The 17,602-nt window shown below is 41.9% G+C and overlaps 1 protein-coding gene across 3 annotated transcripts in view; it reads right to left on the bottom strand.

Moving 5' to 3' along the window:
- LOC309701024 (myosin IXB) overlaps positions 1 to 16,314 on the bottom strand; it is a 56,964-nt gene extending 40,650 nt beyond the window's left edge. For 2 of the 3 annotated variants that reach the window (XM_082524982.1, XM_082524981.1), the window contains exon 1: positions 15,871 to 16,313. The gene's annotated coding sequence lies outside the window, so the exon portion shown is untranslated. Of the gene's footprint in view, positions 1 to 15,870 lie in introns of all 3 variants that reach the window. The other variant, XM_082524980.1, reaches the window with a different exon arrangement.
- Between the last annotated feature and the right edge of the window lie 1,288 nt (positions 16,315 to 17,602).

Raw genomic sequence — 17,602 nt, forward strand, 5'->3', positions numbered from 1 at the left:
CAACAACAGACTGTTCTCTCTGCTGAGGTCAGGAAAGCGATTCCGCTCCCTGAAGACCAACACAGAGAGACTGAGGAGGAGCTTCTTCCCGCAGGCGATACGGTCTCTCAATCACACCACAACACAGTACTGACCCACACATGTGGTTCTTACACACACACTGGACTTTCTGGACTTTGTTTACACTAGTGGCTGCTGCACAACTACACTGCGTGGTCATCTGATTGAATCCCTTTATCACTTAAGTCACTTAAATAAATCACTTTAAGCATATTTGCACTGCACAAGACACACATGTGGACTGCACAACCCTGGACAGTATATTTCTTCATTTCCATTTATTACTCGTACAGCTGCTGTTATTGTTCTATATTTCTTCATATATTCTTATATATTTCTATATTGTGTATTTTGTTGTACAGTTATTTTATTTTTAACTTTAAGTGTAAGCATTTCACTGCATACAGTACTGTGTATGACTGTGTATGTCACAAATAAAATTTGAAAATGGGCTTGCAGTAAATTGACTCAGCTGCACGAGCAAAATGTGACTGAGCTGATTTGTTTGCATGCAAAAGCATGAGAAACCCAGGAGAAGTGACCCATTTTTTTAGTGAAAAGAAGCCGGCAGACATTTAAGTGGAGGCTCGCATCAAATGTTGATAATAGGGATGCAGCCCTCCTCACTCAGAAGGCTAGGCAGGCTAACGTGGGCCCTGTGGTTACTACCTCAGGTGTTAGCAGGAGCTACAGTAGCAGCGGAGGAAGCCAACAGCAAAGCAGACATTTCAGGCTGCTACACAAAGAGCTCTTTGGTTGTTTGCAGCAGCTTTGTACTCAAAAACACTTCTCTCTTGCTCAATTGCTCCTTTACATGCTTTTCAGGAAGCTTCGATTCCACTTATGGTAACATAAGTGGAATCGAAGCCTCGGTTGTCAAGACGATTAAAAGGATTTCACCTCAGTCATCTCTTGTCACATCCAAAAGCAGAAGCTATCATGTCTGTAAATGACAGCAGTACACAACCGCCTTATGACTAGACCAATGCAAATAAATCTAAATAATGAAACAACTCTACATTTTCTAATTTTCAATGCATTTATCTTTTGTTTAATTTTAAACAAAGATTATGAAAGCAGTGGTTAAGTCATTCATTTAACCCTGGTATCTGCAGATACTCACAGCCAAGGTATCAGTATCATATTAAAAACTGAAGGAGCCCAATAATCTTCATTTCATGGGAAAATAACAAATAGAAATTCATAAGTAATTGTAGCAGGTGCAAAGGTTTGGACATCCAGGGGAACATCTATTTAATAAACCACCTCCTGCAGATATTACAGTATCTCAAGCCAAGAGGCTTTCTAATGTTGATATATTTATTTTCCTCGCCCACTCATTACATGTTCATGCACAGCTTGCACAACTATTCAAGTCAGTTGTGTGGTTAACATTTCATTGAGCTACGCTGTTTATACTAAATATTTCGGTTCTTCTAATACGTCATGTTTCAGACGATTTTAAAAGAGCGATGATAAACACGATCCAGGAAAGAGTACAGAAGAAGTCGATTACCCCTGTGACAGACTGCACAGAGACCAAATAGCTTAATAAAACAAGCACTTCATCATAACAGAAGCAAGACTTGGCAGTAAAACAAGAATTTTTGCTGGAAAAGTGAAGTAAGCCATCCAGGTCTTAGTCCCTCGCCTGCCTCCATCCACTTCAGCCACATTCAAAGAAAGGTCCACCCAGAGAAGACGAGGAACGACGCTGATTAGTGAAGAGAGAAAATAAATATTTTGCCTTTATATGGAAAGTTAGTGTAGCCTTTATAATCCTACTTGGAAACTTGTGGACATTGTGCTCTTTGCGCTACAGACGGTAAACCTGACCCCTAATGGAGCTCCAAACACCAACACACACCCTCACAGGACACACACATCTCAGCCAATTAGTAACAACACACGAGCTGACAGGAAGTGAATGGTTTAATGACACATATGATGAGGCAGAAGGCTCATGAACTTCAAATACTATGGGACTCACAAGGACGCAGGCTATGATGTCAGCAGTGTGTGTGTGTGGACTCCCAACATTCCTCTGCAGCGCCATGAGAAGATGCCTGATGCTTCCCATGAGTCATAGCTGCAAGCAGCTCCCACCTCAGACATGACGCTCCACGGACATGACCGTTAGAGGAGACTGAACTGAAGCTGAGCCTTAGGATTCTTTTTCAGAGCTGGAACAACCAGGTTGTTTACATTATATTTATATTACATCGTCTCCGTTATCTTTTTTATGCTGGTCTATCACACACAGCACTTTACTATTGCTATTCTTGTTTGTTGAGAAGATATTTGCTTTACATATCTGGGATTTTTGTTTTTTTAAATACACACACACACACACACACACACACACACACACACACACACGAGATTTAGCATCTTCTTATACAGATGTAGTGACGCCACGCTTCAGTGGCGCTGTAACAGATTTGCACTCCATACATCTTATATGTATGATGACCAGAACATACGAGACCTACAGCTCAGTGCTGCGCTCGAACGCACCGTGTGCAGACCCATGAGTTGCTCACACTACACCTACTGGCTTCATAAAACGTACTGAGTGATTGTTGCAATGAGCGAAGATTACACTGCTCATCGTGAGTGTCAAAAGCAGACACTTGTGGATGTGACTCACCAAGTGACAGTGTAACGAGACTTTGGCAGATTCATACGTCTACGTTTCAGAGTGGAACCAAACTCATGAAAGGTCGGAGAGGTTCAAACAATCAAAGCACAATGAAACGTTTTCTGCAGTTTTGTAAAAACGTTGCATACAGCTCTGCACACGTTTACACCCCCTCCACAAAACTGTGACTGTGTACTTTAGGTTTGTATAGTTTGCTGGTGGGAGTTTTTTTCTCCTTTCAGGTTCATTGATTTCTTACTTCGACCACTTTATTTTTGACATCTATAATTCTGATACAGATATCCTGACAATCCCCAAACCTCGACAAAACGTTAAATAAAGCTTTGCATTTTGTTTTGTTTTTTTTAGATGTGTTTGTGAAGTGGAGGAAATTGTTGAACAATCTGAACATCTGTGTTGAACTTAGAGCTGGGCGATATGAGATTTTTTCATATCACGATATGTTTTTTTCATTTCAGGCGATAACGATATCTATCACGATATCAGCCAAATAACTATATTTGTAAGATTTAAATGTGCCGTTGCTCACAAGTAAAATGTGAAATAATCAGCAGCTTGTTTTTATTTAAATATTTATTTCCCATAATAAGTTCAACAGGGTAGATGTACTTAAGGAACATGAGACTTTTTCAGATAAATAAAGGCAAATATTGCAAACTACACAAAAGGCAGCCGCTAAAGCGTTTAAGTTTCAAAATAGAACAAACGAAACAGACTAAATTGTCAATTCCACTTAGAAACAAAATATTAATTCTAAAAATAAATCTTAGTTTGTTTTACAGAAGAACAGACAAAACTGACTAACTTTTGTCAATATCAAATAAACTGAGAACTAAAAGGAAATTCTCGACCTCTCCTTGTTGTATAGCTGAGCTTTTCAAACAGTTTTAACAGTTACTTTAGTCTGACAAAAGCCGAATGACGAATTAGCGCTTCCAGTCAGAGACTGAGGCTACGTCCACACGTACACGGGTATTTTTGAAAACGGAGATTTTCCGTTTTCGTTTTAAAAAATAATCCCGTCCACACATAAAGGCAGAAATGAAGGAAAACGCTGCTATGAACATGCCAAAGCAGCAGGTGGCGCTAGATTCCTAACCGTGCAGAAATGTTGGCCAATCAGAAGTCTAGAAGCCTCGGTGGGAAAAAGTAAACAAAGCTGGGGCATAGAAGCAGAACCGAGTCGTATGTGTGGAGGGACAGTAACTGTGTGTATATGTAAGCATTTAAACACTGCAGAGAGTAGAATTAACAGTATTGTAGAAATTCATTTCACCGAAACAATAACGTGGCGCACAGTGTGACGCATGCACCAGTTTATTGTATTTCCAGACTTGCTTTCGGCACAATTTACAGTGCACGCTACTCTGTTTTTTGTCAGACTTGAAATAGCCGAAATACCTTCACACTACGGAGCTTCTTTGGCTCTTCCGTTCGACAATCTCATTGGAACCATCATCGGTTTTCTCTTCGGTCACGCTCGGTTGATTTTTCTAGTCGGCACACTCATTTCCTCCATTACGTGCTGGCTCCATTACCCGCTGGCTGCTTCCCAAACAAACACACGTGCGGCTTGGCACTTGTGCTGTACGTAGCAAGTCACGCGACGTGACGCTGCGGCTGTGATTGGTTCGGCTCTGCGCTACTGAATTTGGATTGGCTGACCTTTTTTTTTTTTTTTTTTTTTTTTTTTTAAGAGGACAAGAGCGGCGAGGTCTATCGCGATAGCTTAATTTCTCTATCGAGTAAAACTTATATCGCGATACATATCGTTATCGTTCTATCGCCCAGCTCTAGTTGAACTTAAATGTAATCATTAGTTTTACGATGATTTTCTAATGACTTTATCTTCTCGAGTCTACGTGCAGCCGTTACGGGGAGCATCTGCACGGCTGGCCTCCATGCTGTCGAGAAAAGTGCCTTTGCTGTCCCGAGGGAAAGCGGAGCTGGGGCCGCCGAGGTATCCATCACCGCTACGCTGTCTCTGCATGACCTAACGGGGATGAGAGGATATGGCTCTTTGCCAAAGCGAGGCAGCATTGTGCTCTGTGACACCGACGAAAAGGAAGCTCAGATTCACTGTGTGTGTGTGCGTTTGTAACTTTGAATGTGGTTTCTGGCTAATGCTCACAGACGCACTCAGAAAGACAGACAGAGATTGCTCCTGCTGCTGCTGAGTGGTGGTAAATCAGCCTCAGGGCTGAGGCTCTATAGGAGGTGCAGTTGCACCCAAAATGGCAGTGAATGGCTCCTATTAGAGCCATGTGGTCTATTCAAAGACACAGCCTTTTGTTTAAAGGGACCAAAAACCTCAATCAGGGAATTAACTCATCCAACAGTCACCAACTGGGCTGAATAAGACAAGCACAGATATAGAGAGAGAACTGTGGAGAGAGTGGAGGAAGAAGAAGAAAAGGGCACTGAAAGCTCATCTCCTCCCCCTCCGTCTTTAAGCTCCCAGGCTGGCCAGCCACAAACAATAAAACCAGAGCCGAGGAGCATCTGCTGCTCCGTCTAAAGAGGAGGATAAAGGAGAGAGGAGCCACAGGGATCCAGTCTTTGACTTGATGATATTATCCCATTCATTCAACAGAGCTCACGGTCACAGTCATCTTCCCCGCTACATGGAAGAGAAGAGGAAGACATTATTAGAGATGATAAACTCAAACTCCGCTGAGAGATGATAAATATTTAACATGACAGCGAGCACCCAGTTCTTCAAAACCATAACCAAATGAGAGTTAGCCAGCAGTCCACAGCTGTGATGGACGGTGCTAATCAATTATAACATGGTCATCTGAGTGCACCGCATTGATCTGCTACTCCCAATATCATGTGTCTGAGTCATGTATTGACAAACGGGCAGCTGTTCATTTGACATCCCTCGGAGGAAGGTATGACCCCAAATCCCCCACAGAGGTTTAAAAACAACGTTACAGTCTTTGCTGTGTTCCTCGTCTCTCGTCCTGTGCTGTGGAGGAGAGCTGACATTTGTAAACTATTACTTCATGTACATTTCACAGCGCCGCAATAATCCAGGAGGCCCAGGCCACGGCCTTACACTCCCCCTCGTCTCACCAACCGTCAGCCTGATCTGCACTGCTGGGTTTGTAACCGCTCCCTTTGCTGTGCCCCTTTGCCTCCGTCCTATCATTGTCTGTCAGAGAGTTACCTCCAGCTCCTCCCATTCGACCCCCTGCTGGTCACCCCCTCTGCTCCCCACCGTCTAACATTTGGTGCTGCTGGTTTAACTCGGTCCAGATGCAAAGTCTCCTCGAGTAGAGGAGAGCGGACGAGCTTGAGGAAGCGCTCCGGACTATAAAAAGCCCGTGTTCAGGTGTTTCTGATTTACATGTAATGCCTCTTTACTAGTCTGTAACCCGGGCGGGTCAGACCAGAGGGCAAGCACCAGCGAGTGAAGCAGAAAGGTCAACAAAACAGTTACGAATGTAACACAAAATATTAGGAGTGTTTTTTATTTTTCAAACCTCGGGCATTGAGTTGCAACAGCGAAAACGTGATCTTAATGCAAATAAACATGCAAAGAGTATCCCAGCTTTCGACGTGTGCACTGCAATGAGGCTGTTGCATGTCTGACATAATGCAACCCAGGAGCTGCTGCTCGGTGCGATTGGCTTGCTGTGGGAACCACGCTGGCTGGTGGCGACACGTTACTCCGGAGGGCTTTCCGGACAAGTCATTGGAGCCACGTACGACTAATAAACCAGTTTTGGTCGGCAGTGAACTCTTCCAGGATGCTGGCTGTTTCTCCTTCCTAGACTAAAAAAGTTTATTACGGTGAACAGAACAACAAATACCAGCATAACCTCCTTTAATCCTTGAATATATTCTACATTTGACAAAATGGTCAATAACTAATAATGAAGTAAGATCGCGCTAAAATGTTTCCACTCTGTTACATTTTTAGTGATTTATTAAAAAACAAACACTCGCTTCATTTGATCAGATGCAACTTTGATTTCAGAAGCTATTATTCACCATTTGCTGACATTTGAATCACCAAGTGATTAATAATCTGATTACTCCGAATCATTCATGAAAATATCTGCTGACCTCCATGAATTTACTGTACTGTGTCCCATGTCATGGACCGGTTTATAAGGTTTGAGCATTTAATGAGATTTACTTGGAAAAACCCCGAGTTCACCAGAGTTCACAATAAAAGTTTCTATTTGGACTTTTTCCGCATTTAAAATAGGAAGTCATCATTAGCATCTTTCTGAGGGGCTTTCTGGTGTGAAATATGCTGCTTTGTGTTGCTGTGTCCACCTTCTGGATGCAACCTGGTTTACACAAGCCCATTTCGCTTGTGTTTATTAGATAGGAAACGCTTCGCCCCTTCTTAGCGCAATAAACTGCTATCGCAAGCACAAACCTACAGTATGTCATCTGGAGATGTGGGGCAGCTGCAGACAGAAATCAGGAAGGAGAGAAAAGGAAGCAAAGGGAAGGCGGCAAACAGAGGGGATTATTGTACACGCTCACTCATGTGGGCTACCAGCACTAAAAACACCTCCCAAACACATGACTCCATTGTAACACCAGAATAGTCGCTGCTCTGCACCAACTATATGTACAATCCCTTACTCCCACAGCCAGTTCACATGCCACACTCAAGACGCATGCCTTTGTTCATCAGGTGAAATTTAAACAGCCAGACAGGTGGGAACAATGCCACGTACTACAAAGCTGATCATAGTAGAAACAACACAGCAGGAAAGAAAGTGAGATGTAGTGTCTGTGGTTCACAACAGCATGTTTAAACCATTTGGATGCACCTTAAAGCCACTAACAGTACTCATCCAGTGTCTCGTACACGCTTTGACCTCAGTTTCAACTTCGAGAATCGTGTTGTTCAAACACAACCCACGTACATTTCCGCAAAGCTTAACGAACACAAACGTAAGAGCAAAACGACATAAATTTATGACCACTGCCACAAGAACCCCGGATTACACTCAACTGACGAGACACTAAAGCTATTTTCCAAACAGCACATGTTCTTCTCCAGTCCTCGTCTTCCATCCTTAATGGACCGCATCATGTCTCCTAACACTCCCACCTGAGCCAGACATCCTGAATGATTTCTGTGAGATGAAATGCAACTTACATATAGAGCCATTCATCAGTGACCAGTGTCAGACTGCACGGTAAAAATAGAGCAAAAACAAACACGGCAGACTGGAGTTCAGCCAATAGCGTAGCCGAGGTCTACTGTTCCTGCCCTCGGCTCGGCTCTTTCTTTCCATCTCTTGGCTCTTCTATGCCTCCCTCGTCTGTGCTCTTCTGTCTTTGGTTTTTTCTCTTTCCCCTCTCTTGTTACTCTCCACAGCCCTTCAGGCATCCAGTGGTGAGACTAAGCTGCAGTCGGCACAATGGGACACACAGTTCAACCCTTAAACTACAAAGCTGTGCCAACACGTCCACGCTACACACACGAAAATGAAATAAAAAGCTAACAAACGTAAGAAAAGCTGTACCAAAAAATAAATGCAGTTCTGATATGTGGTATTGCATTTTCCAAAGATCAAACTACGTCATGTTTAAATGGACATCTGCTCAAACTGAACAAACGGGATTTTACTTGTGTAAAATTCCCCGTGCTTCACCTGGTGCTGTAAGGAAAGCTGTAAGCAAAAGTCTCAATCTGTGCCACTTTTCCCAATGTCCTCTGTAACACTGGCTTCTTTCTACCCTGGCACAGGCAACAGGAATGATTTGTCACCTAGACTGCCCAGCCTGGATGAAATAATCCTTTTCTTTTTCCCCTCAGGTCATTCCAAAAGGAATGACTAAGGAATGATGCTAACGTCCTCTTCCACCAACATATAAACAAGTCCAACCCAGTTTCTGCTTTTTGCTCTTTGAAACTTGAAGAATCTGAGTGAAGTTGTTTAAAATGAGCTTTTTTTAAAATGGTAAACTAAAAGAAAAACAATTTAAACTGACCTTTCGTGGTAGCTAAACTACAGAGGTGCCTTCAGTACAACAGGGGCAATAGACACACATTTAGCACTTGAGATAAGGGACAAACGTGCTTTTTGGAAACAGCAATTAAAAATAATACTTAAATAATCTTAAGTCAAATGTATCTGTGACAAAGGTGATCCTGCTGGTGAGCATACAGGAGAACCAAACGGGTAGAAAAACTAAGATTTCACCTTGTGAACTAGGGCTGCCACGATTAGTCGACTAGTCACGATTACGTCGACTATCAAAATCGTCGACGACTGATTTAATAGTCGACGCGTCGTTTGAAGCTTTGTAAGATCACAAAAGACGCAGGAATAAGTAGCAGGATTTAAGAGTGTAATAACGGACTGAAACAGAAGATGGCAGCACTGCAAGTACAAGGATGCCAGCTGCCGTTAAACCCCGAAGAAGAAGAAGCTGTGTCCCAGAATTCATAGCGCAGCCCAGCTCAGTTTCCAACAATGGCGGCAGCTAGTTAGTTTTAATATTACTCTTATTATTCTTTCTGGGTCACAAAATAAACATTTAACATATTTTCAGGCGAGAATGTAGCTGTGCAAACCTCAAATATCTGCTCAGTTTATCAGGACACCGCATATTTTCAAAAGCGCTCCGACGTTTTCGGAGACGTCTGTTACCCACTAGCTCGATAGCTAGCCGGGGGCTAGGTCACTAGCACCGTGAGAACACCGGACTCCCGGCTAATCGTTTTCAAACCCACCGCCGTCTTTCGCTATTCAGGTTAAACATGACATATGAGTCACTTAGATAACTTTAAAATGTTGTTGTTTGGCTTTTTTTAAAATTTTATTTGTTCCTGAGTAAATCGGTTTGGCTGAGATTAAAGTTATAGTTTTTACACAGCTGAATAAACGTCAAACAGACAGCTGATTATCAGAAGTGTGAGATGCTTGAGAATTTACTCCGGTGTCCTGTTATAGTTTAGATAGCAAGGAGTTTATTAAACTTCACCGAAACAATCTGCAAATTTCATTAAAATTTAATAAACTATCATCTTGTCTTTATTGTTAGTTAGCACCGTAAACACTTAAAGCTGTAAGCTAATGATAGTTAGATAAGAGCAGATGCTGCTGGTGTATGCTGTACGTCCAATGGATGATGATCTGATTAGTCGAATAATCGGTGACTAGTCGACTATCAGAATAATCGTTTGTGGCGGCCCTACTGTGAACACACCATAGATTCACTCAACACAGAATGCGACTGGCTTTTATTAACCGTGCTTAACCATAACATTTGACACTCAGGCGCAGAGCAACAGCAAATAAAGCCTCAGGGTGTGTCCCTGTCGCCCATAATCCAGAGCCAAGGGACGGGATCAGTGACCACGCAGAGGATGGAGGGAGAGGTTACAGCTCGCCGCAGCCATCAACCAGTCAGGCTGACAGTAACCTCCTACACAGGAAGGAGTGACAGAAAGACTCCAGCCAGACATGTCAGACTGGAAATCAGAAAGCCGGCTAATATAACAAAACAGCCTCACAGCAGTTTGTGAGAGAAACACAGCCTCTAATCTATTGATTTGTATGTTTTCTACTCAGAGAGTGAAAAGATCCACATTTGATGGCATGAATCATTTCTCTGCTCACACCAGAAGCCACAGGGTTTTATTTTCCTTAGTTGCATCACTTTTATCACCTTATGAACTTAACAAATTGTCATTAAAATTTACGAAGTTTGTTAAGACAACGATCCGGGTTTGGGCTAAAAAGCTGCCGCGTCTCTAAAAGCCTGTTCGCATGGTTGCCATGGTGACGCAAACAGTCTCTGAATGTAAACAATCGTGATGCAGCACGTTGACTTGAACCCAATGGCATACGAAATCACTGTACTTGAACTGCTGGAGGTTTAAGTGCACCTTTTAGATCAATTTGCACTTTTACTATGGAAAATTATTGATTTGTATATTTTGGATAAACCAACAGATTATTACTGCGCCTACACTTAGAACATAAACTGGCACATTCGTCATAATCATAATAATCCAAATTAGACTTCTCATCTTGACGTGATGTGTTTGACAGCTGCAGTGATGACTGAGAGAAGAATAAGTCGCAGCAAACAAATGCACTGTAAGTAGGCCATCCATAAACGATCAGCCTGCCTTTTCCTCACTTGTACCCTATCATTACAGCTGGGACTATTTATAAAGCCCATAAATTGAGCTTACCACATTGAAAGAGCAGACTAGGAGAGTTACCAAGGACTTTTTGGAATTGAAACACTCCACCACTCGCCTTCATTTTGCGTCTCTTCGGCTGCTTACATAAACCAACTTGTTCACTCACTCCCTAGTTCAGTCTCAACAAAACCATGACTGCATGCTACAAATGTCAGCTAACAGTTTCTGCAGAAAGCAAAGCTTTTTGCCTGATGTTTGCCACAGAGAGGCCGGAGCTTTTCTGTAACAGACTGCAATGCACAGAAAGCACAAACATGGGCGCATGCTGGTGTCCCAGTTCTTCTTTCTGCATGGATTTGTACTCCCAGTTTGCTTTACCAAGTGAAAAAGTAACACTAAAGGGAATCAGAAAGTCGGACTCATCACAATCAGCTGATTGGTATGTCATCTTTGAGTGATGATGCTATAAAACTGCCTGAGCCCACAAAGAGTCAGAGTGAAGCCCGTCCTCTTCAGTAGCATTGTATGTGCACGCACGCACGCACGCCCGCGCACGCACGTCTCTACATGTCAGGCTCTCCTGGCCAAGCCCTTACCAGTGCCTTCTACACCTCACGCAGTATAAAACATTCAGGTTTTATACTGCGTGACTATGCTGCAGTATGTAGACCGGGTGACAACACACAGCACGAGCATGTTCAACAGCTAGAGAATAAGAGTGATTGTGTGAGCGCATTTAACAGAAATCTGTGCATTTTCCTTTTATTCATGACCTGTTGATGAACAGATATTATACTCAAACAAATCAAATCCCTGCTAACAAAACCAGTAATGAGATTTGATTACGACTTATGAGGAGAGAGTAAGGGATTTTCCTGTGAGGAACATCTGCTGTGGGTGCAACAACTTCCTCTATATATAATCACAGTTTGTACAGTACAGTTTTATTATCCACAGTAAAAGTCCCCAAAATAAATCTGTGATTCTTTCGGTTCAATTCAAGTTTGCCCACTGCTTACAGGATATAGAGATCGCCGCGGTGGCTGATCTAGTCGACCTACTGAGGCTGCTCTGCAGTGTCACGGGACTGCAGGTGTCTGCATCATTTCACAGGTAGCCTGTATATGCCAGTACACCAGCTGCATGTACAGACGACGCATGCTGCAACAGTGACTTGTTAGCAAACACAGCGGTACCACAGCCCGCTATAGCTCAACCTGTTCTCCTGTCCTCATTCTGTCAGAAAACTTTAAAAGTAAAAGAAGGATGCAGACACACTCTGAAAAACTGAAAACGCAGTGGATGCAGTGGCCATTTTAACCCAATTTCTCACTCTGATCATGAGTAGTGTGAGAAACCAAATAGCTTCTGAGTAATTCACTTTTAGAAACCCTCCCCCAAAACATGTGACCATGAAAACAGTTGAGATAAGATATACTAGGCAGAGGTGCTGGCCGATCCTCTGCAAGCTACACTGCCGCTTTAGCCGAGTGCCAAGAGAAAATAGCCTCACACGTCTCAAGTCACCAGTTCAAAATAAGATGATTATGAGTAACTAGCTAACCACAAGTAATCTTACATCACATCAATGTAAAAATATACCAGTATATTTGTATTTGCTTTCTACCCCTTCGTAACCTTGAAAAACAACTTCCTGGCTGTGGTGTCGCTGCAGAAAACAGCTTGATAAGCGCAGCGTTTAGAAACAACAAAAGTTCCTGTAATGTGGTTCACTTTAATGATCCCAATCAGCCACAGCTCTGCATTTATTTTACATACATTTAAAATAAGTAGGCCAATGGCTTTGTACAGCTCTATCGGTTTACAAACTGATATCTGTGGGAAGAACTAACACACCGAGTGACATTTAATCAGTCAAAGCCGAATATGAAAGCTAGCTCTCCCGCAGTCCGTGAGAAATAACAGCTCAGCGATATAGAAGCAAATCTTTTACATTCACAATTTTACGCAATTACATCCAACAGGATGTTTAGACAATTAAAATTGAAGGCTGATCTGGAGATGTGGCTGGCTTTAGGTCCCCTCCCCCATCTTTGAACCACTGTCAGATCTGCAGCGGGGTTTGGAGACAACAAACCATTAGTGGGGGCCATATGGCTCTTTTCTTTCAAAGGATGGCAGAGGGCCATTCTGTGGACTGGCTGAACGTTTACATGCATTTTAAGGAGGTCTGTATAATTTTGGGGGGTTTGGCCGTTTGCAAAAATTTAAGTTGGTGGGAATTTGGGTAAAGTGGGGGAAGAGTCCGAGTAATACTGCATCTCTGCTTTGGATTTATGTGAGAATAAAGAGCACGGTGTGTTCACATCTGAGTCACAGTGGCATTCATCCCATTTCTGGAAATAGCCAACATTTCTATGAATAGCTATAAAACAGGAAGCATTTTTAATAAATGCAAATCGAATCTTTGAGCTTTCTCTCGGGGATCGGGGGGTTCATTTAATTTTGAACGCGACAGACGGGGACACCGACGATATCCTGATGTTTAACTGGCATCGCTGCGCGGTCAGCAGGTCCCATATAATCAGATCTGCTGTACACACCCACAAAAGCTTCCCATTACAGCTGGAGAATGTGGTTAACACCTTGTTTCAGCAAAATATTACACATGCAGTGACTGTGCACAGAATAAAATTATGAGGTGATGTTTATCGGCTGAGCGGCACAATAAACAACATTAAATCTAATGAAGTCGTGCACATTGTTGTAATCTTACTCTGAAAACTGGTTACAGGCTGTCACTAAAGCATTTTTGTGGCCTCGTAAAGGACCTAACCAGATGAAATTTACAGGGTTAAAAAACTGCACTGTAATCAATTTTGAGCTTCAATATTATAGTTTATATTTTCAGCTAACCAGGTGATGCAGACTAACACAAACAAGCACTAGTCCCCTGCATGTTGGACCTGTTTTAATAATTCACTGGAGATAATGTCACAGGTCTATGTGGGATCAGCCAATACGAGATAAAGAAAGGGCTCCATTTCTCTTTTTAAATCCACATGTTCATACAAAGCTCATCTTCCAGTCATGATTCCTTCTATCCCCAAATAATTTTCAAATATAATGATCCAAGACCCCGCAGTTCCCACACAGTCTGTACTTCAGACAGATATTTATCTAAATAATAAAACTAATAATAAATATAAAGTCTATTCTTAAAGGGTCCAAGAGCTGTTCTGACACTTTCTTTTTGCATGCAGAAGCTTCATAATTCTATACTAATGATACTATACAAGCGAGTAAAAGCTACTCACACATGTCATTGGGACCATTTCCAAATGTGTCATTTAACACGTACAGCAACATTATTAATATTTCTATACTAAACCTTTTAATTAACAACATGTGAAAATTGTGACACACCTGCTCATGCAATGAAAACACTGAAAGCCTCCTGTCAACAAGTTTTTCCCCCACCCACTTCTATAACGCCTGGGTCACAAGGTAACAACTTGAAGCTGCGCACCCCTACACCAGCTGACAGCTATAATTTTCCACTTTCTGGTCTGTCCCCTTATTTCAACCCATTCCTGAGCATGTGATTACCAGCGTGTCAAAAGGAAGTGTGAATGCAAAATTGCAGCAAAGGACTTTCTAGTTAAACCACAATTCAGTAAATGAGAAATGGAAAGACAGAAACAAGGAGGGAGTAAATACTGCGCTGTATGATTACTTTTTCCCACCACTGAGACGGTAGCAGTCGTCACAGAGGCAGTGATCTGAAAGGATTCATTAAGGTTCTGCACACATTTGGACATGACTATACTTAAACAATACTGGGAAACCTCTTTATAAATGTTACCCAGATAACACCACCAGGCATTTCCTTTAAACTGAGTTAACAGTAGTTCCCCAAAGCAGATGCAAATGAGAGGTGGGAAAGTTATGCAGGGGTTGTGATTAGTGATATTACTAAGCCAGACAGTCAGTTAACTGTTTGAATCTTGGCTCGCTGCAATGCAGTCCTGAGATAAAGGCAATATTTAAGCTTGATATGAAAATAAAAGTACCACAGAATACTTTAATACTACAGAAAAAGTATGCGGTCATCTCCCATTTCTTTATATTTTGTCTCCAAGGAGCTAGACTTTCAATTTCTAAATAAATAAATAAATAAATAAAAGTTTTCTGGAGCTGCCTGCAGCCTTCATACCAGACCATCTTCTTATTGTTTCTTTGTTGTGTCACTGACCTATGAATCACTAAAGCATAAAAAAGGTACATAACTCAAAAGATGAATCAGTATCATCCCCACACAGCAAACCTGGCAAAGAAGCCGTTTGTGTCTTTAGGCACATAAATCGCTGCAACTTTTCCTTCGTTTTCCTACCAAAATACAAGAAACGAGGGTCGACTCGAGCTTTAGCACAGCTCTGTGTACGAGTAGACGTCACCTTTGATTGTGCAACAATAATGAATTAGGGCTACAATCTCTCATGTCTTCATGTGCCACATGCACGACAGTTTGCAACAACAGCTGACACTTCCTGGATAATTCTGGCTGGATTTATGTCACCCAACACAAAACAAGTGGGATCCTTTCATTGTGAGAAGCCCGGTGACAGAAACCTAACCGGGCCCGCGGACACTGCACTGCAACGAGTCTGCCTCGATTCTCGGACGTTCACACAACGGATGCAGCTCCGCTACTGGGTGTCACTGACATGCTTTGACAAACAGACATGCTGCTATCACCACAACCGGTCCAAAAACTGGGAATACTGCCTGATAGCGTGTCTTAAAATGGGGCTTTGAAGGGGGACGGTGAAAGGGTTAACGCATTATGAGCCGCCTCACATTAACTTCCTATAACAGCTCCGTCAATGATGTTCCTGGTAACCCTAAAAATAAAACACATAGCAACAGCAACTAAAGTAAAAACACTACAACACATTTAGGACTTTACTGTAAAAACGTTCTCATTAAACAAAATGAAAGAAGGAGCTCGTAAAAAGCTACGAGCTCAAGCAAACTGACTTTAACGTACCTTTGCCGTCTGTTTTTCTCATCGTCGCGGTGTAATCCTCAAAAGCATTCCCCGCGATTCAACCAACTGCTGACAAATAATAATAATAAAACAAAATAATAATCTACTCTTCTTCCCCCTCTCCTTTCTCCTCTGGTGAAAATAAGGCTGATTTACAGCACGCAGGCTAAGAACGGTGAAGTCCCAAACAGACAAAGCTCAATCAGTTTGAAGGTTTCAATCCGAGGAGAAAAGAACCTGAAATGAAAGAGAGGGGAACGCGAAGACCACTTAAACGCGCTCATTAAACAGCAAAGAATCGTTTGGGGGGATAAAAATTCCTCCTTCCTCGCAGGCGGTGTGATTTCAGACCGGCTAACCAGCTAGCCTGTCGCTACTTCCTTTCTCTGTGCCTAAATAACAGCAGCGGCAGGCTGAGCTGAAAAAGTTGAGGGAAAAGGCACACACACCAGATTCTATACAATAAAGACACCCTGTTGCTCACAGGGGTTTGTAGGAGAGCAGCGCCCCCTGCTGGGTTAGCGGTGGTACTACAGGTGTCACACAAAGGCTTTGTGTTTCACCCGCGTTTTCTTGTTGTTTGTTTGTTTTTTCCGCCTCAGTGGGAGGAGGCACAATTGACTAGTTCACGTAAGCTACATAAAATAGCAGCTATATAGCAAATAGCAGCTAAATAGCAGCTAAAATAGCTAATCTCCACTTTGTTTTGTATTATTTGTATTCTGACACCACTAGTTTTAGTGGAGCGTTCCGTTGTCCTAGCAACAGCGTCTGATTTTTTTTACCCAATAAATATACTCGGGATTCTTTGGACGTCATCTCTGTACAGTCCGTATGTATCTGCTGCTGGGTGATCTTTCGTTTACTATTATTCCAAAACCTTTACACCTGGCCTCACATACAGTAGCGGGTTTTGATAGGGGCGACACGGTCGTGGTGGGGGGCGGCATCACGGCTTCTCTGACGTTCATCACTAACCGTAAATTTCAGACTCACCACTGTGAGTTATACTCTCAGGTAGGACGGTCTGCTTTGGTAAGTCGGAGGAACTCTCATTTATACAGTTTTAAATATAAGGCGATTCTTGGGTCGCTGCCTTCTTATCTATGTTCCCTGCTTGTAATGAAACATGCTGGTCGGTATTCTCTTCGTCCGCATGGTTACTTGTTGCTTTCTGTTCCATTTGGTAAAAGAGCTTTTGTCCATTTAGCACACTCGGCTTGGAACAAACTGCAGAAGGAAAATGACTGAATTTATTTCATTAAGTGCTTTTAAATCTAAACTACGAATCCTTGAGGCCAAGTCCATAACATGCAACTGTTTCAATTAGATTGATTGTCATTTTAACTGATTTTTAAAAAAAATTTATTTATTTATTTTTATTTGAATTTTATTGAATTTTATTTTATTTTATTTGCCCGGGGCGCCAAACAGGCTAGGACCGCCACTGCTCACATAGCAGAACCTTTCAAGGATCAAGAGGACAATTTAGGCTTCAAAAATTTTATTAAATAAATAAATAATAGTAATACAATTGAACTGAGCCTCTATTTTATAATTTTAATGATAAATCCATCAAACATATATATAAACATATATGGAGAGAGATAGGATAATATCAATGTTAAATAATAATAATAATAATAATAATAATAATAATAATAATAATAATAATAATAATAATAATAATAATGGATTGCATTTATATAGCGCTTTTTGAGACCCTCAAAGC

Source organism: Aulonocara stuartgranti (assembly GCF_965226115.1).
Source record: "Aulonocara stuartgranti genome assembly, chromosome: 23".
In the NCBI taxonomy this organism is placed as follows: Eukaryota; Metazoa; Chordata; class Actinopteri; order Cichliformes; family Cichlidae; genus Aulonocara; species Aulonocara stuartgranti.